This window comes from Macaca mulatta, chromosome 4, assembly GCF_049350105.2.
Source record: "Macaca mulatta isolate MMU2019108-1 chromosome 4, T2T-MMU8v2.0, whole genome shotgun sequence".
Lineage (NCBI taxonomy): Eukaryota > Metazoa > Chordata > Mammalia > Primates > Cercopithecidae > Macaca > Macaca mulatta.
In genome coordinates this window covers 27,521,242-27,543,967 of record NC_133409.1, presented here as the reverse complement: position 1 = coordinate 27,543,967, position 22,726 = coordinate 27,521,242, and the positions used below count along the sequence as shown (strand labels likewise).

The following is a 22,726-nucleotide window of genomic DNA, read 5'->3' as shown; positions in this document are numbered from 1 at the left end:
TATTTTGTTTTATCAGCCTGAGAATACTAAGACACTGTCCAATCAAAGAACCTAGATTGACTGAGTGGATAAAAAACATAGGACTCAGCTATACGCTTTCTAAAAGAAACTCACTTTACATCTAAGACACATGTAAGATGAAAGTGAAAAGATAGGAAAAGATACTCCATGCAAATGGCAACCAAAAACAGCAGGAGTGGCTGTACTAGTGCCTAATATTGGTATAGCAGACAAAACAGCCTTCAAATCAAAAACTGTTATAGGAGACTAAGAAGGGCATTTAGAATGATAAAAGAGTAACTTTACCAGAAAGATATAATAATCCTAAGTATTTATGCACCAAATCTCCAAGTTTCCAAATAAAAATATAACAAAGCAAACTTTGACACAATTGGAGTGAGAGATAACAGCAAAATAGTAGTAGGAGACTTCAATACCCCACTTTCTTTTTTTTTTTTTTTGAGACGGAGTCTCGCTCTGTCGCCCAGCCCAGGCTGGAGTGCAGTGGCGCGATCTCGGCTCACTGCAAGCTCCGCCTCCCGGGTTCACGCCATTCTCCTGCCTCAGCCTCCCGAGTAGCTGGGACTACAGGTGCCCACAACCGTGCCCGGCTAATTTTTTGTGTTTTTAGTAGAGACGGGGTTTCACCGTGGTCTCGATCTCCTGACCTTGTGATCCGCCCGCCTCGGCCTCCCAAAGTGCTGGGATTACAGGCGTGAGCCACCGCGCCCGGCCGGAATACCCCACTTTCAATAGTGAATAGAATAACCAGACAGAATATCGATAAGAAAACAGGGGATTTAAATAACACAGATGTACTTCATTTTATTACAGTTTGCTTTATTTTGCTTCACAAATATTGTGTTTCTCACAAATTGAAGGTTTGTGGCAACCCTGCATGAAGCAAACCTATTGAAACCACTTTTCTGACAGTATGCGCTCGCCTTGTGCCTCATGTCACATTTTAGTAATTCTCACAATATTTCAACCATTATTATTATATCTGTAGGGTGATCTGTGGTCAGTGATCTTTGATGTTACTATTATAATCTATTTGAGGCCCCACAAACCATGCCCATATAAAACAGTGCAATTGATTGATAAATGTTGTATATGTTCTGAGTGCTCTGCTGACCAGGCAATCCCTCATCTCTCTGCATCCCCTTGGAACTCCCTATTCTCAGAGACACAAAAATAATGAAATTAGGTCAATAGAAACTCTGCCATGGCATCTAAATGTTCAAATAAAGAAAAATGTGCACCTATCTCCTTTGAAATCAAAACCTACAAATGATTAAACTTAATGGAAAAGCATGTCCAAAGCTGAGATAGGCCAAAAGCTAGTCCTCTTGTGCCAGTTAGCAAGTTGTGAATGCAAAAAAATTTCTTATAAAAAAAAAATGAAAACTGCTATTCTAGTGAAAACGTGAATAATAAGAAAGGAAAACAGCCTTCTTACTGAAGGGAAGACAGTTTGATCTGAATATTTCGAACAAGTCAGAACACTCCCTTAAACCAAAGCCTAATCAAGAGCAAGATCCTCACTCTCTTCAATTTTATGAAGGCTAAGAGAGGTAAGGAAACTGCAGAAGAAAAGCTGTGAGCTAGTAGAGTTTGGTTCATGAGGTTGAAGGAAAGAAATTATCTCCATAACATAAAAGTGCAAGATGGAGCAGCAATTACTTATGCAATAACTGTAGCAAGTTATCCAGAAGATGTAGTCAAGATCATTAATTCAGGTGGTTACACTTAACAGATTTTTAATGTAGACAAAACAACCTTATATTGGAAGAATATGCCATCTAGCACTTTCAGAGCTAAAGAGAAAATCACTGACTCTCATAATGAGGATGACTCTCTAATTAGGTGTTAACACAGCTGGTGACTTTAGCTAGAAACCAATGCTGATTTACCATTTGAAAACCGTTTTGTAGAATCATTACCATTCTGAAAATCCTAGAGACCTTAAGAATTACACCAAATCTACTCTGCTTGTACTCTATAAATGAAACAGCAAAGCCTAGATAACAGCACATTAATTGACAGCATGGCTTATTGAATATTTTAAGCCCATTGTTGAGACCCACTGCTCAAAGAAAATGATTTTGTTTTAAAATATTACTGTTCCTTGACAATGCTCCTAATCATCTAAGAGCTTTTATGGGGATGTCCAGGAAAATTAATGTTGTTTTTGTGCCTACAAACACAACATCCATTCTGCAACTCATAGATCAAGGGGTAATTTCAACATTTAAATCTTATTATTTAAGAAATACATTTATAAGGCTATAGCTGCCACAAAGAATGATTCATTTGATAGATCTGGGCAAAGTAAATTTAAACCCTTCTGGAAATAATTAACCATTCTAGATGCTATTAAGAACATTTGTAATCCATGGGAAGAGGTCAAGATGTCAATATTAATATACATTTGCAAAAGTTCACTCCAGCCCTTATGGATAACTTTGAGAGGTTCAAGACTTCAGCAGAGGAAATAACTAAAAATGTGGTAAAAATAGCAAGAGAACAAAAGTAGAAGTGGAACGGAAAGAGGTGGCAAAATTGCTGAAATTTCATTATCGAACTTGAATGATGAAGAGTTGCTTTTAATGAATGAACAAAAAAAAAGTAGTTCCCTGAGATGGAGTCTATTCCTGGTGCAGACGCTACGAACATTATTGAAATGACAACAAAGAATTTAGAAAATTACATAAACTTAGTTGATAAATCAGTAGCAGCATTTGAGAGATTTGACTTCAATTTTAAGAGAATTCTACTATAGGGTAAAATGCTATCAAGAAGCATTGCATGCTACAGGGAAATATTTTATGAAAGAGTCAATTGATGTAGCAAATTTTACTGTTGTCTTAGTTTACCAAATTGCCACAGCCACTTCAACCTTCAGCAACCACCACCCTGATCAGTCAGCAACCATCAACATAAAGGCAAGACCCTCCACAAGCAAAAATATTATGACTCACTGATGGCTCAGATAATCATTAGCATTTTTTAGCCATACAGTATTTTTTAATTAAAGTGTGTACATCTTTTTAGAAATAATGTTATTGCACACTTAATGGACTATAGTATAGAGTTAACATATGTGCTGTGAAACCAAAACATTTGTGACTTGCTTCGTTGTGATATTGTGGTCTGAGACTGAACCCACAATATCTCCAAGGTATGTCTGTATACACCAATTGGACCTAACAGACATATACAGAACATTCCACTCAACAGCAGTAGAATATACATTCTTCTCAAGTGCACATAGAACATTCCCCCAGATAGACTACATATTAAGGCAGAAAATGAAGGTTTAATGGGCCACAAAACAAATCTTCAACAATTTCAAGTTTACTGAAAGCATACAAAGTATTTCTTAAATCACAATAGAATGAAACTGTAAATAAAAAGCACAAGGTAAACTAAAAAACCTACAAATATGTGAAAGTTAAACAATGGACTCTTAAATAACCTATGGATCAAAGAAGAAGTAACAAAGGGAATTACATAATACCTTGTAACAGAGGAAAATAAAAATACAACATACCAAAACTTAATGGAATGAAGTGAAAGCAGTGCAAAGAGAGAAGATTATATCTGTAAATGCATACATTTAAAAAGAAAAAATTAACAACCTAACATTGCACCTAAAGAAACTAGGAAAAAAAAAAACTAAGCCCAAAATTAGTAGAAGGAAAAAAATAATAAAAATTAGAGCAGAGATAAATAAAGTGAGAATAAGGAAACAATAGGAAAAAAAAATCAACAAAACGAAAGGATGTTTTTCAAAAGATCAAAAAAATGGAAAGACTCTTAAGTAGATTATGTTAAAAAAAAGAAAGAAGACAACTAAAATCAGAAATAAAGAGGGGATGTTACAACTGATGCCACACATATTTAAAACTATAAAAGAATAACATAAGCAAGTACATACCAAAAAATTGAATAACCTAAAAAAAATGGATAAATTCCTAGACACATAAAACCTACTAAGACTAACTCATGAAGAAACAGAAAATCTGAACAGGTCAATGAAAAGTAAAGAAATTGAATCAGTAATCAAAAACCTCCTAACAAAGAAAAGCCCAGGAAAAGATGACTTCCCTGGAGAATGCTATAAAACATTTAAAGATATAGCACCAATTCTTTTAAAACTTTTCCAAAAAAGTGAAGAGGAGGGAACACTTCTAAGATTATTCTATGAGGCATTACCTGATACCAAAGCCAGACAAAGGCACTGTAGACAACTATGATGATGATGACAATGAAGAAGAAGAAGAAGAAGAAGAAGAAGAAGAAGAAGAAGAAGAAGAAGAAGAAGAAGACGACGACGACGACGACGAAGAGGAGGAGGAGGAGGAGGAGGAGGAGGAAGAAGAAGAAGAAGGAGGAGAAGAAGAAGAGGAGGAGGAGGAGGAGGGGGGGAGAAGAGGAAGAAGAAGAAGAAGAAGAAGAGGAGGAGGAGGAGGAGGAGAAAAAGAGGAGGAGGAGAAGGAAGAAGAATAAGAAGGAGGAGGAAGAGGAAACGAAAAAAAGGAGGGTGAGGAGGAGGAAGAGGAGGAGGAGGAAGAAAGAAGAAGAAGGAGGATGAAGAGGAGGAGGAGGAAGGAGGAGAAGGAAGAAGAAGGAAGAGAGAAGAAAGAAGAAGAAATCTATAGACCAATATCCCTGATGAATATTGATTCAAAAATCAACAATTTACGAATATTAGCAAACCAAGTTTAACAGCACATTAAAAAGGGTATAAGCCATTGTATTGGTCCATTTTCATAATGCTATGAAGAAACACCTGAGACTGGGTCATTTGTAAAGAAAAAGAGGTTTAATGGACTCAGAGTTACACATGGCTGGGGAGGCCTCACAATTGTGGCAGAAGGTGAAGGAGTAGCAAAGGCACATCCTACATGGTGACAGGAAAGAGAGTCTGTGCAGGGAAACATCCTTTTTTTTTTGTCCTGATACAGAGTTTCACTCTGTTGCCCATGCTGGAGTTCAGCGGCTTGATCTCGGCTCACTGCAACCTTCATCTCCCAAGTTCAAGCGATTCTCCTACCTCAGCCTCCTAAGTAGCTAGAGTTACAGGCACCCACCACCACGCCCAGCTAACTTTTGTATTTTTAGTAGACATGGGGTTTCACCATGTTGGCCAGGCTGGTCTTGAATTCCTGACCTCAGGTGATCCACCTGCCTCAGTCTCCCAAGAACTTCCCTTTTTAAACCCATCAGATCTCATGAAACTTATTAACTATCATGAGAACAGCACAAAAAAATCCCACCTCCATGATTCAATTACTTCCCACTGGGTCCCTCCCACAATGTGTGGGTATTATGGAAGCTACAATTCAAGATGAGATTTGGGTGGGGACACAGCCAAACCATATCAACCATGAACAAGTAGGATTTATTCCTGGAATGCAAGGATAATTTAATACGCAGAAATAGATTAATGTAATACACTTCATTAACAGAATGAAGGACAAAACAACAGGAATATCTCAATTGCAGAAAAAGCATCTGAAAAGATTTGACACACTCTCATAATAATAATAATTTTTAAAAACACTTAGCAACACAGGAACAAAGAAACTGCCTCAACATAATAAAGGCCATTTATGAAAAGCTCACAGCTAACATTATACTTAATAGTGAAAACTGAAAGTTTTTCATTTAAGATTAGAAGAAAAAGACAAGGATGCCCAGTCTCACTGTTTTATACAACATAGTATTGGATGTCCTAGCCAGAGCCCTTAATCAAAACAAACAATGAAAGATATCCAAATTGGGGAAAAAAGTAAATTATTAAATTTATTAAATTAATGAAATTCTCTGTCCTCAGACATGACCCTATAATATAAAAATGCTATCTCCAGGCAAGATGGCCAAATAGGAACACCTCCAGTCTGCAGCTCCCAGAAACATCAATGCAGAAGGCAAGGGATTTCTGCATTTCCAACTGAGGTACCTGGCTCATCTCATTGGAACTGGTTAGACACTGGGTGCAGTCCAGGGAGGGTGAACAGAAGCAGTAGGGGGCATTGCCTCACCCAGGAAGCAAAAAGGGCTGGGGAACTCCCTTCCCTAGCCAAGGGAAGCCATGAGGGATGGCGCTATCCAGCCAAGATACTACACTTCTCCCATTATCTTTGCAACCCACAGACCAGGAGATTCCCTCTGGTGCCTACACCACCAGGGCCCTGAGTTTCAAGCACAAAGCTAGGTGATTGTTTGGGCAGACACTGAGACACTGACCTAGCTGCAGGAGTTTTTTGTTGTTGTGGTGGTTGTTGTTGTTGTTTGCTTTGGTTTTCTTGTACCTCAGTGGTGCCTGGAACGCCTGAGAGACAAAACCGTTCACTCCCCTGGAAACGGGGCTGAAGCCAGGGAGCTAAGTGGTCTTGCTCAGTGGATCCCACCCCAACAGAGCCCAAAAAGCTAAGGATCCACTGGCTTGAAATTCTCACTGCCAGAACAGCAGTCGGAAGTTGACCTGGGACACTTAAACTTGGTGGGGGAAGGGGCATCTGCCATTACTGAGGCTTGGGTTGACAGTTTTCCCGTCACAGTATAAACAAAGTCACTGGGAAGTTCAGACTGGGCTGAGTCCACTGCAGCGCTGCAAAGCGGCAGTAGCCAGACTGCCTCTCTAGATTCCTCCTCTCTGGGCAGGGCATCTCCGAAAGAAAGGCAGCAGCTCCCATCAGGGGCTTATAGACAAAACTACCATCTCTCTGGGACAGAGCACCTGGTGAATGGCAGCTGTGGGTGTGGCTTCAGCAGACTTAAATGTTCCTGCCTGCTGGCTCTGAAGAGAGCAGCGGACCTCCTAGCACAGCACTACAGCTCTGCTAAGGGACCGACTGCCTCCTCAAGTGGGTCCCTGACCCCTGTGCCTCCCAACGGGGAGACACCTCCCATCAGGGGTCAACAGACACCTCATACAGGAGAGCTCCAGTTGGCATCTGGCAGATGCTGCTCTGGACCAAAGCTTCCAGAGGAAGGAACGGGCAGCAATCTTTGCTGTTCTGCAGCCTCTGCTGGTGATACCCAGGCAAATGGGGTCTGGAGTGGACCTCCAACAAACTCCAGCAGACCTACAAAAGAGGGGCCTGACTGTTAGAAGGAAAACTAACAAACAGGAAGCAATAGCATCAACATCGACTAAATGGATGACCGCTCAAAAACCCCATCTGAAGGTTACCAACATCGAAGGCCAAAGGGAGATAAATCCATGAAGATGAGGAAACACCAGTGCAAAAATGTTGAAAATTCCAAAAACTAGAATGCTTCTTCTCCTCCAAAGGATCACAACTCCTCACTAGCAAGGGAAGAAAAGTGGACAGAGAATAAGTTTGATGAATTGACAGAAGTAGGCTTCAGAAGGTGGGTAACAACAAACTCCTCTGAGCTAAAGGAGCATGTTCTAACCCAATGCAAGGAAGCTAAGAACCTTGATAAAAGGTTACAGGAAATGCTAACGAATAACCAGATTAGAGAAAAACACAAATGACCTGATGAAGCGGAAAAACACAGCACGAGAACTTCATGAAGCATACACAAGTATCAATAGCTGAATTGATCAAGCAGAAAAAAGGATATCATAGATTGAAGATCAACTTAATGAAACGAAGCATGAAGACAAGATTCGAGAAAAAAAGAATGAAAAGAAATGAACAAAGCCTCCAAGAAATATAGGACTATGTGAAGAGACCAAACCTACGTATGATTGGTGTACCTGAAACTGATGGGGAGAATGGAACCAAGCTACAAAACACACCTCCAGATATTATCCAGGAGAACTACCCCAACCTAGCAAGACAGGCCAAAATTCAAATTTGCAACCCAGAATTTCATATCCAGCCAAACTAAGCTTCATAAGTGAAGGAGAAATAAAATCCTTTACAGACAAGCAAATGATGAGGGCTTTTGTCACCACCAGGCCTGTCTTACAAAGAGCTCCGGAAGGAAACACTAAATATGGAAAGAAAAAAACCAGTACCAGCCAAGGCAAAAACACACAAAAAATGTAAAGACCATCAACACTATGAAGAAACTGCCTCAACTAATGGGCAAAATAACCAGCTAGCATCACAATGACAGGGTCAAATTCACTCATAACAATATTAACCTCAAAAGTAAATGGGCTAAATGCCCCCAATTAAAAGACACTGGCTGGCAAATTGGTTAGAGTCAAGACCCATCAGTGTGCTGTATTCAAGAGACCCATCTCACATGCAAAGACACACATAGGCTCAAAATAAAGGGATAGAGGAAGATTTACCAAGGAAATGGAAAGAAAAAAAAAAAGCAGAGGTTGCAATCCTAGACTCTGATAAAACAGACTTTAAACCAACAAAGATCAAAAGAGACAATGGCGTTACATAATGATAAAGGGATCAATTCAACAAGAAGAGCTAACTATCCTAAATATGCATTTGCTCAATATACGAGCACCCAGATTCATAAAACAAGTTCTTAGAGACCTACAAAGAGACTTAGACTCCCTCACAATAATAGTGGGAGATTTTAACACCCCACTGTCAATATTAGACAGATCAATGAGACAAAAAATTAACAAGGATATTCAGGACTTGAACTCAGCTCTGGACCAAGCGAACCTAATAGACATCTATAGAACTCTCTAGCCCAATATCAACAGAATATACATTCTTCTCAGCACCACATCACACTTATTCTAAAATTGACCACATAATTGGAAGTAAAACACTCCTCAGCAAATGCAAAAGAACAGAAATCATAACACAGTCTCTCAGACCACAGTGCAATCAAATTAGAACTCAGAATGAAGAAACTCACTCAAAATTGCACAACTACATGGAAACTGAACAATATACTCATGAATTACTGCTGGGTAAGTAAAATTAAGGCAGAAATAAATAAGTTCTTTGAAACCAATGAGAACAAAGACACAGCATACCAGAATCTCTGGGACACAGCTAAAGCAGTGTTTAGATGGAAATTTATAGCACTAAATGCCCACAGGAGAAAGCAGGAAAGATAAGAAAAATTAACCCTATACCATCACAATGAAAATAACTTGAGAAGCAAGAGCAAACAAATTCAAAAGCTGGAAGAAGACAACAAATAACTAGGATCAGAGTAGAGCTGAAGGACTTAGAGACACAAAAACCCTTCAAAAATTTAAGGAATCCAGGAGCTATTTTTGTTTTAAAGATTAACAAAATAGATGGACTGCTAGGCAGACTAATAAAGAAGAAAAGAGAGAGGAATCAAATAGACACAACAGAAAATGACAAAGGTAATATCACCAGTGATCTCACAGAAATACAAACTACCATCAAAGAATACTATAAACACCTCTACTCAAATAAACCAGAAAAGCTAGAAGAAATTGATAAATTCCTGGACACATACACCCTCCCAAGACTAAACCAGGAAGAAGTTGAATCCCAGAATAGACCAAAAAATAGTTCTGAAATTGAGCCAGTAATCAATAGCCTACCAACTAAAAAAAGGCCAGGACCAGGCGGATTCACAGCCGAATTCTACCAGAGGTACACAGAGGAGCTGGTACCATTTCTTCTAAAACTATTCAAAGCAATCAAAAAAGAGGGACTCCTCCCTAACTCTTTTTATGAGGCCAGCATCACCCTGATACCAAAACCTGGCAGAGACACAGCAAAAAAAGAAAATTTCAGACCAATATCCCTGACAAACAACAATGCAGAAATCCTCAATAAAATACTGGCAATCTGAACCAGCAGCACATTAAAAAGTTTATCCACCATGATCAAGTTGGCTTCATCCCATTGGTTGCAAGGCTGGTTCAACATATGCAATTTAATAAACGTAATCCATCACATAAACAAAAACAATGACAAAAAACACATGATTATATCAATACATGCAGAAAACCCTTTGATAAAATTCAATACCCTTCATGCTAAAAACTCTCAAGAAACTAGGTATTGATGGAATGTATAAAATAATAAGAGCTAATATGACAAACCCACAGCCAATATCATACCGAATGGGCAAAAGCTGGAAGCATTCCCTTTGAAAACCAGCACAAGACAAGGATGCCCTCTCTAACCACTCCTATTCAACATAGTATTGGACATTCTGGCCAGGGCAATCAGGCAAGAGAAAGAAATAAAGTGTACTCAAATAGGAAGAGAGGAAGCCAAATTATCTCTGTTTGCAGATGACATGATTATATATTTAAAAAACTCCATCATCTCAGCCCAAAAACTCCTTAAGCTGATAAACAACTTCAGCAAATTCTCAGGCTACAAAATCAATGTGCAAAAATCACAAGCATTCCTATACACCAATAATAGAGAGCCAAATCATGAGTGGATTCCCATTCACAATTGTTACAAAAAGAATAAAATACCTGGAAATACAACTTACAAGGGATATGAAGGACCTCATCAAGGAGAATTAAAAACCACTGCTCAAGGAAATAACAGAGAACACAAACAAATGGAGAAACATCCATGCTCATGGAGTCTAAGAATCAATATTGTGAAAATGGCCATATTACCAAAAGTAATTTATAGATTCAGTGCTATTCTCATCATTCACTTTCTTCACAGAATTATAAAAAAATAACCTTAAATTTTATACAGAACCAAAAAAGAACCTGTATAGCAAAAACAATCCTAAGCAAAAAGAACAAAGCTGGACACATCAGGCTATCTGATTTCAAACTATACTACAAGGCTACAGTAACCAAAACAGCATGGTACTGGTACCAAAACAGATATATAGACCAATGGAACAGAACAGAGGCCTCACAAATAGCACCACACATCTACAACCATCTGATCTTTGACAAACCTGACCAAAACAAGCAATAGGGAAAGGATTTCTTATTTAATAAATGGTGTATGGAAAATTGGCTAGCCATTTGCAGAAAACTGAAACTGGACCCATTCCTTACAACTTATACAAAAATTAATTCAAGATAGATTAAAGACTTAAACGTAAGACCTAAAACCATAAAACCCCTAGAAGAAAACCTAGGCAATACCATTCAGGACATAGGCATGGGCAAAGCCTTCATGACTAAAACACCAAAAGCAATTGCAACAAAAGCCAAAATTGATAAATGGGATCTAATTAAACTAAAGAGTTTCTGCACAGCAAAAGAAACTATCATCAGAGTGATAGCAATCTACAGAATGGAAGAAAGTTTTTGCAATCTATCCATCTGACAAATGGCTGATATCTAGTATCTACAAGGAACTTAAACAAATTTACAAGGAAAAACCCCACAAAAAAGTGGGCAAAGGATATGAACAGACACTTCTCAAAAGAAGACATTTATGCGGCCAACAAACATATGAAAAAAAGCTCATCATCACTGGTCATTACAGAAATGCAAATCAAAACCACAATGAGATACCATCTCACTCCAGTTAGAAAGGCGATCATTAAAAAGGAAACAGATGCTGGAGAGAATGTGGAGAAATAGGAATGCTTTTACACTGTTGGTGGGAGTGTAAACTAGTTCATTGTGGAAGACAGTGTGGTGCTTCCTCAAGGATCTAGAACTAGAAATACCATTTGACCCAACAATCCCATTACTGGGCATATACCCAAAGCACTATAAATCATTCTACTATAAAGATACATGCACATGTATGGTTACTGCAGCACTATTCACAATAGCAGACTTGGAGCCAGCCCAAATGCCCATCAATGAGAGACTGGATAAAGAAAATGTGGCACATATGATATCATGGAATACTATGCAGCCATAAAAAAAGAATGAGTTAATGTCCTTTTCAGGGACATGGATAAAGCTGGAAACTATCATTCTCAGCAAACTAACACAGAAACAGAAAACCAAACATCACATGTCCTTACTCATAAGTGGGAGTTGAACAGTGAGAACATATGGGCATAGGAAGGGGAACATCACACACTGGGGCCTATCCCGGGGTCAGGGGCAAGGGGAGGGATAGCATTAGCAGCAATACCTAATGTAGATGATGGCTTGATGGGTTCAGCAAACCACCATGGCACATGTATACCTATGTAACAAACCTTCACGCTCTGCACATGTATCTCAGAACTTAAGTGTAATAAATAAAAAGAAAAAAAAATGCTAACAATTGTAAGAAAAACAATTAAAACTAATAAATTCAGTAAAGTTGCAGGATATGAACTCAAACCAAAAAATAGTTGCATTTCTAAACACTAACAAAGAATAATCCAAAAAGGAAATTAAGGAAACAATTCTATCTATAATAACATTTTTAAAAATACTAAGGAATAAGGCTACCCAAGGAGTTAAAAAACCTGTACACCAAAATGCTATCAAAATCCTAATAATTTTTTGCAGAAATAAAATATTCATCCTAAAATTCAATAAAATCTCAAAGGGCTTCAAATAACCAAAACTATTTGGAAAGAACAAAATTGGAGGACTCACACTTTCTTATTTCAAAACATACTACAAAGCTATAGTATCAAAACAGGGGGAGACTGGCATAAAGACAGACAAACAGACCAATAAAACAGTACAGTGATTCTAGAAATAAACCTTTAAATATATGGTCAAATTATCTTCAAAAAGAGTGCCAAGACCACTTCATGGGGAAAAGACAGTTTCTTCAACAAATGATGTTTAATAAATGGGATATCTACATGCTAAAGAAAAAAGTTACTCTTACCTTGCACCATATCAAAAATTAACTCAAATGAATCAAAGATCTAAATATAAAAGCAAGAAACATAAAAGTCTTAGAAGAAAACATGGGGGGAAATCTTCATGACAGAGAATTTGTCAATAATGTTTGATATGACACCTAAAGCATAGGCAACAAAAGCAAAAATAGACAATGAGACCACACCAAACTTTAAACTTGTATTAATCAGAGGACATAATCAAGAGAATGAAAAGGCAACCTATGGAATGGAAAGGACATAAACAGAGTGAAAAGACAACCTACAGAAAGAAAATATTTATAAATCATACATATAATAAGAGATTAATATCTAGAATATATAACAAACTCCTACAATTCAACAACAAAAAATCCAATAACCCAGTTAAAATATGGGTACAGAACTTGAATAGACATTTCTTCAAAGATAATATACACATGGTCAACAAGTATATAAAAAGATGCTTAACATTGCTAATCATGGAGTAATACAAATCAAGACTTAAATGATGTATCAACTCACATCTATTAAAATGACTACCTACAAATAAATAAATAAAACCAGAAAATAACAAGTGTTGACAAAGGTGTGAAAAAATTGTAACCATTGGCACTATTGATGGAAATGCAAATTGGTGTAGCCACTGTGAAAAACAGTATTAAAAAATTAAAATTAAAACTACTACGTAATCCAACAATCTCAGTCCTGGTTATTTATCCAAAACAATCAAAAGCAGGATCTTGAAGAGATATTTGCACACTCATGTTCATTGCAGCACTATTCACGATAACTCAGAGGTGGAAGCAACCCAAATGTGCATCAATAGATGAATGGATAGCAAAATACGGTATACAGATACAATTGAATATTAGCCTTAAAAAGGAAGGAAATTCTGACATGTGCTGCAGCGTGGATGATCTTTGAGGGCATTATTATGCTTAATGAAATAGTCCAGTCACAAAAAGACAAATACTATATGATTCCACTTTTATGAAGTATCAAAAGTAGAGTAACTTATAGAAAGTAGAATAGTGATTACTTTTGATACCAGGGACAGAGGGAAGGAGGAGGAGACAGAAATGGGTATACAGTTTCAGATTTGCAAGATTACAAATTCTGGAGATCTGTTTCACAAATGTGAATATACTTGACACTACTGAACTGTATGTACACTTAGGACCTAAAATTAGCATGTCAAAAAGACATCTGCACTCCCAGGTTTATCACAGCACTCGTAAGTGTCCATAAATGATGAATGGATAAAGAAAATGCAGTATATATACATAGTACAATACTATTCAGCCATAAAAATAAAATCCTGACTGGGTGTAGTGGCTCACGCCTGTAATCCAAGCACTTTGGGAGGCCAAGGTGGGCGGAACATGAGGACAGGAGTTCGAGACCAGCCTGGCCAATATGGTGAAACCCTGTCTCTACTAAAAATACAAAAACTAGCTGGGTGTGGTGGCATGGGCCTGTGGTCTCAGCTACTCAGTAGGCTGAGGCAGGAGAATTGCTTGAACCCAGGAGGCAGAGGTTGCAGTGAGCCAAGATTGTACCACTGCACTCCAACCTGAGGAACACAGCGAGACTATATCTCAAAAATTTAAAAAAATAAAAAATAAAGTCCTGTCATTTGTGACAACATAGATGAAGCTAGAAAACATTACTTTAAATAAAATAAGCCAGGCACAGAAAGACAGATACCACATAATTGCTGGCATATGTGGAATCTAAAAATGCTGATTTTGTAGAAGGAGAGAATAGAATGGTGGTTGCCAGAGGCTTGGTTGGTTGGAGGGGGTGAGAAAATGTTTGTCAAAGGATACACAGTCATAGTGAGATAAGAAAAGTGAAAAAAACTATATAGCATAGGCTAGGCACACATACAGAAACTAGAGATGTGATTGCCTGAGGCTGGAAGGTGGGGGAAGAGGAGGGAGTAGGGGGAAGAGGGAGGGAGTATGGGGTAAAGGAAGGGTGACTGCTAATGTTTATGGAGCTTTTATTGGATGACAAAAATCTTCTAAAATTTATTGCGGTGACGGTTGCAGAGCTCTGTGAACACACTAAAAACTATTGGACCATACATTTTAAATGGGTGAATTGTATAATATGTAAATTATACTTCAAAAAAGTTATTAAAAATAATATAATAAAAGTAATTAAATCCCTTCCAAAATAGTGAAGGTGGTAAATTTTATGCTATGTGGTTTTGTTTGTTCATGTGTCACAATTAAGAAGTCACTTTTTCTTACCCTAGACAGTAATGTGTTTACTTTCAGTGCTTCCTTGAAGGTAAAATATAATGGAAAGGAAATTTGAGTTCTGAGCCTAAGGATACAGATACATTTTAGTTCAGATTTAAATGAAGAGCAGAAAAGATTGTAATCACAGTGCATCAACTCTCTAACCAAGAATTTGCCATGGAAGATGTTTAGAAATTAGATATGGAATTCATTAGAGAGATCTCTGATAGGAGAGTTTATGAAAGTTCAATTCGTCAACACTGCTGGCAGTAATGAAGAAGCCCCTAAAGATAAATGTGTGGCAGGATTCTGCCTGCTTCCTCCCATGGAAATAAACGTGTTCAGTATTTTAGCAGAAAGATTTTGACAGAGACTTTCTTCATAAACTTGAATCGGCCTGAGGAAAAATGGCTGATATATGCTGAGAAAGCAACAAAGAAGGTAATGCATTATCTTAGTTCATTTGACTAGTATGACAAAATATCATAAAGTAGGTGACTTATAAAAAACAGAAATATATTTCTCACCATTCTGCAAGCATAGAAGTCCAAGATCAAAGCAGATTAGGTATTTTGTAAGGACCTGCTTCCTCATTAACAGCCATCTTCTCACTTTAACTTCACCTGGTGAATGGGGCTTAGGGTCTCTCTCATATCTCTCTTTTTCAGGACGCCAATCCCAATCACAAGGGCTCGACCCTCGTGACATAATTACCTCTCAAAGACCTCATCTCCTAATACCACAACCTTCTGGTGAGGATCCAATATACTAGGTGAGTGCAAAAGTTATTACAGTTTTTGCATTGTTTAAATTTGCCATTTGATATTAGAATACATTCTTAAATAAATGTGGTTATGTTGTACATCAATTTAATGTGCATTTCTCGCTTTATGGGTTTTTTTTTTTTTGCTAATGACTTATTACTTGCTGTTTATGTTTATTTTAGAGTATGGAAATGATGTTAGACAAAAAGCAAATTCAAGTGATTTTTGGTTCGAGTTCAAAATGGGTCGCAAAGCAGCAGAGACAACTCACAACATCAACCATGCATTTGGCCTAGGAACTGCTAACAATGTGCAGTGCAGTGGCAGTTCAAGTTTTGCAAAGGAGATGAGAGCCTTGAAGATGAGGAGCATAGTGGCCAGCCATCGGAAATTGACAAGGACCAAGAGCAATCATCAAAGCTGATCCTCTTACAACTACACATTAAGTTGCCAAAGAACTCAATGTCGACCATTCTACGGTCATTTGGCATTTGAAGCAAATCAAAAAGGTGAAAAAGCTCGATAAGTGGGTACCTCAGTCCTCAGTAACTAACGGAAAATCAAGCATATCATCGTTTTGAAATGTCATCTTCTTTTGTTGTTGTTATTATTATTATTATTTGAGGCAGAGTCTTGCTCTGTCACCCAGGCAGGAGTGCAGTGGTGCGATCTCAGCTCACTGCAACCTCCGCCTCCTGGGTTCACACCATTCTCCTGCCTCAGCCTCCCAAACAGCTGGGACTACAGGCGCCTGCCACCATGCCCAGCTAATTTTTTGTATTTTTAGTAGAGACGGGGTTTCACCGTGTTAGCCAGGATGGTCTCGATCTCCTGACCTTGTGATCCGCCTGCCTTGACCTCCCAAAGTGCTGGGATTACAGGCATGAGCCACCACGCCCGGCCTGAAATGTCATCTTATTCTATGCAACAGCAATGAAACAGTTCTCAATCGGATTGTGTCATGTGACAAAAAGTGAATTTTATACAACAACTGGCAACGACCAGCTCAGTGGCTGGACCAAGGGAAGCTCCAAAGCACTTCCCAAAGCCAAACTTGCACCAAAAAAAAGGTAGTGGTCACTGTTTGGAACTACACTTTTCTGAATCCCAGCGAAACTATTACATATGAGAGGTATGCTCAGCAAATCGATGAGATGCACCAAAAACTGCAACACCTGCAGCCATCATTGGTCAACAGAGAGGGCTCAATTCTTCTCCACGACAATGCCAGACTGCATGTCGCACAACCAGTGCTTCAAAAGTTGAAGAAATTCTGCCACAAAGTTTTGCCTCATCCGTCATATTCACCTGATGTCTCACCAACTGACTACCACTTCTTCAAGCATCTCGACAACTTTTTGCAGGGAAAATCCTTCCACAATCAGTAGGATGCAGAAAATGCTTTCCAAGAGTTCATCCAATCCCAAAGCATGAATTTTTATGCTACAGGACTAAACAAACTTATTTCTCATTGGCAAAAAAATGTGTTGATTGTAATGGTCCCTACTTTGATTAATAAAGATGTGTTTAAGCTTAGTTATAATGATTTAAAATTCACGGTCTGAAACCACAATTACATTTGCATGAAACTAATATAAATTTGGTGGGGGGGGGGCATAAACTTTCAGTCCACATCATGCATTTACAGAGAGAGCTTGAGAAAAGGAAATAATGACTTTCCCTAGAGGAGAATTGCCACAGGAGTATAAGCCAGATGAGAAAAACACAAACATGTGAACTTAGATGTGTGTCAATTATCTCCATTTCATACCATCTGCAGAATAGGCCTAAGGTGAATAGACACTATTGATATGGAGGAGCCCTCTTCTAAGGAGACACATTGATGATTTATTGTGTTAAATCCCTTTATCAAGTCAGATCATCAGAATGCAACAAAATTAGCTTGTGTAACTCAGGTTTGCTACTCCAAAGGCTTATCAAACTTATAGAGTATCAGTAAACATTTAATGTGCACCTACTATTCTAAGTGCTAGAGATATGACAATTAACAAAAATGCATGACTCTTTTCTTCTAGAAGCTTACAATCTAGTTGAGGAAATACATCGCATTGACCACTACGTTGATAATTTCAGCGTAATATAGCAAGTACAGTGACGTGGTATGGATACAGTGCCAAACAAGGCAGACTAAAAGGCACTTGGTTCGGTATGGATTTTTAGGGAATGCTTCTGGGAATTGATGCCTGAACTCAGTCTCAATGGATAACTATAACATAACTGGAAATATTAAGATTATTTGGCAATAATGAATGGCACCATAGAGGGAATCTTGGAAGGTGGGAAACTACATGATAAATGAGAAAAATGCCAACAGTTCAGTGTAAAGCTGGAGGAAGAAAAAATTAGGGTTTTGTATCTGGGCCACAGTGGGCCTCAAGCCCTGCTAATGTGATGTCCTCTGCTTCCATCTAGGATTGGGATTAGAAATGTATCTTTATCCAATGGCTCTGATAAAAGTGTTTTGAGGACAACGTTTATTATGTTGTCACTCCATGAATGTGAGTCTTTAATAGAAAGATTCAGGAAAACATACAATAAGAAAAAACCTTGTATCTCTTCTTCGCTCACAGAGTAAGGAGAAAGGCATCTCTCCTAGTGAAATTGCATTTTGGTGTTTATTAGTCAGTGAGGGCTATGTTTTAACCCATCATTCGTTCCTCTTGCCTTGGAATAGAAAAAGATTTTTATTAATTCATTACAGCTTGCTTTTTATGGCTGTATAACCTGAAACAGCCATCTCCAACCTTTTTGACACCAGGGACCAGTTTCGTGGAAGAAAATTTTTCCACAGACTGAGGTGGGGGATGTGGGGGATGGTTTTGGGATGATTCAAGTGCATTACATTTATTGTGTACTTTATTTCTATTATTATTACACTGTAACATATAATGAAACAATTATACAACTCATCATAATGTAGGATCAGTGGGAGCCCTGAGCTTGTTTTCCTGCAACTAGACAGTCTCACCTGGGGGTGATGGGAGACAGTGACAGATCATCAGGCATTAGAATCTCATAAGGAGGCACAAGCTAGATCCCTCACATGCACAGTTCACAATAGTATTCACTCTCCTATGAGACTCTAGGAGCTGCTGATCTGACAGGAGGCAGAGCTCAGGCAGTAACACTTGCTCACCCACCACCATTCACCTCCTGCTGTGCAATCTGGTTCCTAGCAGCCCACGGACTGTTACCCCTAACCTAAAACATCTTCTCTCCCCCAAATTTGGCTCTTCCAACCTAATAAGTGATCACACTTGTATTGTAGCATTTTCTTCTTCCTCTAGATGGTACATTCCCCAAATTGAGGCATCTTTCTATTTCATCTTACGATGAAAAGTACAGTAAGTAGTCAGCATGTGGTGCTCAGTCTGTGTTTGAATGATCAATGTTTAAAATATCTTTGTATTTGAGCCTATTTTAATGGATACTTTAAAATAAAATGAATAGCATAGGATGCATCAATAAAATATATTTGTGTTAATGAATGTGAGCCTCATAGACTTAATTCTTCACTCCTTAGTTTCTCGGTCTAAAAGGGGTTATGATGGTTATAACAACAGGTACACTTACTGAATGCATGACACCCACTAGGCACTCCTCCTTTCCCATATGCCAGAGGCCCTCTCAGCACCTTCTCATGTGCTTTACCTCCTGCTTGGAAGGCGTGACTTCCAGCTCTCCCACTGCCACTCTCTCACCCTTCAGTTCTCAGCTCAAATGGTTCCTCTCCAGAGAGGTCCTGACAACCTACAGGTAAAGCAGGGCCCTGCTCCCTCATTTTGTTTCCTGAAATCTTCACATACTTGGATAGAGTCAGTCCCTCTCACTAGTGAACTCCAATAAAACTGTGAAGGTACCACTCTAAAAAGACTAAATGTAGTGTTTAAAATTAGAGTATTACAGCCCACTGCCTGCATTTGTACAACCAACAAGCTAAGAGTAACTTTTACATTTTTAAATGGTTGGGCAAATAAGCCCAAAAGAAGAACATTTCATAGCATGTACAAATTATATAAAATTCAAATTTCCATAAATAACGTTTCATTGGGACACAGCCACATTTATTCATTTCTGGGGTTGCTTTCAACCCTTTTCCTCTTCAGAAAAAAAAAAGTGCAGCTCACTGCCAGCACTCATTTAATTTTACATGAACATGCTCTTTGAGGCTGAAGCAAATATGACTAATTTTTAAGGTGAAAGTAAAATATAAAAACTGTTTTTGGAGTTATATATAAACAGAACTAACATCAGAATCACCTATTTTGGAAAAATCGGATTCATCAAATGATTCTTGGGCCAATATCTGTTGGAGAATGATGTTAACGTCACATCTAGTAATGCTATGCTTTCTAGGATTTGACATATTCAGTGATCAAGAATTACTATCTTTTGTAAATGGAAATGCCACTACTAAAAACAGAATGCCACAAATAGAACTATGTCTTCTGTTTCCAAAGTCAATATACATAGACAAAGTGAAAATAATAATAAAATCCAGATATTTCATGGCAAACTTATCCAGGGGCAAATGCTGCATCTGTAAGCGCCGCAAGTGAGTATTCTCAGGGCAAACGGGAGAAGGGTTAAACCACACTTTAGACTGATGTCTCTGAATAATTATGAGAAAGACATGGCCCATGCAGTCTAAAATATTTTCCCTCTGGACTTTCACAGAAAACATTTCCAGCTCCTCTTTTTAGAAGGCAAGGATGACTTTTATTCTTTTAAAAATCATTTAGTACACAGTAAGTGCTTAGGGGAATATTTGTTTAATATTTAAACATTTCCTAAAAGCATTCGACTTATAAAAAACAATATTTTAAAAAGTCTTTTTAATAGAAGTCAAAACATTAGCTCCCCATGGGGTTGAATAATGCCTGAAAGTGAGTACAAGGGAAGCTTCTGGGGTACTGAAAATATTCTATAACTTGATTTGAACGGTGATTAGAATGTGTTCACTATAAAAATTCCAGAAATTGTACATTTATTTATATGTTTTCTGAATGTATATTTTTAATAAAAAGTGAACAACAACAAAAAACCAGAAACATAACCCATAAGTGATGGAATATTTTTAAAGACACTTTAACCTCTAAAAAAATCTGAGACTCTAAGACATAATCCACTAAATAGTGATACAGATGATCCATACATGGCCAGGGTACATGCACCATTCCCATACTATGGGTGGGAGGAGGTTATCAGCACAGAATTAGAATTGGGTACCTGCTCACTCCAGCTCTTAAATGGCATATGTTTCAAATATCCCTGGAAGAACATGCAAAAGCTTCCCATATGGCCATATGTAACCAAAATCTCTCACTTTTCCATTGCTCCATGTCTCTTCTCCCTAATTTATTCCTTGAATGCTCCCAATCTCAATACTTACTTTAGTGTTGACTTATGTGGTGGGACCTCTTCTGCTTTCTAATATTCATCTGTCCTACTTAATGCTGAATTTTACGTAACACCTCAGTTTCAGTCAATCTGGTGCCTGCTACAAGCCAGATCTGAATGAGAGATGATATAGCTAAGCAGGTCAACTTGGAAGTCTCCAGCAGAGTAATCAGAACTGGGAACACAGGCAAGGTTTATAGGATTAGTCACCTAGTAAATATTAACAAGGAAAAAGAGAACATATTGATTACCCAAGAAGTCATCTTAACAGTAGGCAACAAGGGTCTTGGAAGTTGAAGGCAAGACCTCAAACAAGTGACTGAGCATTAGTGATCACAACCATAAAAGAGGAGCATGCAAGAGGCACAGGGAACTGAAAGCCAACTCTGATTTATCTTGAGGTCTCCTATGGAGTTATATTAAAGCAAAAACCAGTCCCCCAAGAGGCAGAACTGAAGCCTGAAGGTGAGGATGAGTGGATTCACCTGAATGATGACAGGAGCAAATGACCAAAAGAGAAGACAGCTCCGTATTTACAGTACAGTCTTCCGGGAAGCCACATACTGGTTCACTCCTCAGCTCAAGTAGTTATGTGCATGCTCTTTTGAGATTTATACTTTCTATTGCAGGACACTAAATGGTATGATAGTAGATTCTTTGGGAAACCCATTACTTGTTACAGCTTTTAAAGCTGACATTGATTTCAAATATGAGCTAGGAATCATTAAACACTCAAGAAGAGGCTGGGCATGGTAGCTCATGCCTGTAATCCCAACACTTTGGGAGGCCAAGGCGGGCGGATCACGAGGTCAAGAGATGGAGACCACCCTGGTGAACATGGTGAAACCCTGTCTCTACCAAAATACAAAAATCAGCAGGGCATGGTGGTGCAAGCCTGTAGTCCCAGTTACCCAGGAGGCTGAGGCAAGAGAATAGCTTGAACCCAGGAGGCACAGGTTGCAGTGAACCAAGATCACGCTACTGTAGTCCAGCCTGGCAATAGAGTAAGACTCCATCTCAAAAACAAACAAAAAACTCATGAAGAAATAGTTTACTAATATTTTAATTAATAAGATCTCGAGAATTTTTGACTTATCTAAATGAACAAACCATAGAGGCACTCATGTACATGGGGTACCTGCTAATCTGTCTTATCTGTTCTTAATTTCTCAAGGATCTCTATTAATAAATGCTTTGTTCTTCAAGTTTGTGTTGTACTTAAAAATATGAGAAGACTTTGCCTTTATTCTCAAGTATTATTTAATCCTAATTTTCTCTTATTTATACTTAACCTTGTGTGAATCTGAACTAATAAAATTTTTCTAATGAAATGAGATTTTTGTTTTATAAATTATAAAGTATTTTTAAAAATTAAGTTGGTCATGTAAAATCTTTCACTCTTTGCAAGTGACAACTGTTAATGTTTAATATTTATTGAACTTAAAGAAGTCAGAAACAGAAGAAAGATAATTTTGAAAGACTTTTTGTATTTTATTGTTTGGCTTTCAAAATCTGCATTTATACCTGGAATAAATGGTTCAAATCCAGAGTTTTATCAAGAAATTATAGTTCAGAAAATGGAAAATTATTTAGTATTGTGTAATAGGGTTGAGTATTTCATGAGTTAAT

At 38.0% G+C, this 22,726-nt stretch overlaps 1 protein-coding gene and 1 long non-coding RNA gene across 9 annotated transcripts in view; one reads left to right on the top strand and one right to left on the bottom strand.

Annotated features, from left to right (window-relative positions):
- Positions 1-22,726, bottom strand: part of PKIB (cAMP-dependent protein kinase inhibitor beta) — a 246,094-nt gene that overhangs the window by 190,675 nt on the left and 32,693 nt on the right. The gene's annotated exons all lie outside the window — the stretch shown is intronic.
- LOC144340273 (uncharacterized) lies at positions 15,210-16,380 on the top strand. The gene is made up of 2 exons (XR_013416178.1): positions 15,210-15,684; positions 15,859-16,380. It is a non-coding gene; the product is annotated as an uncharacterized LOC144340273 (long non-coding RNA).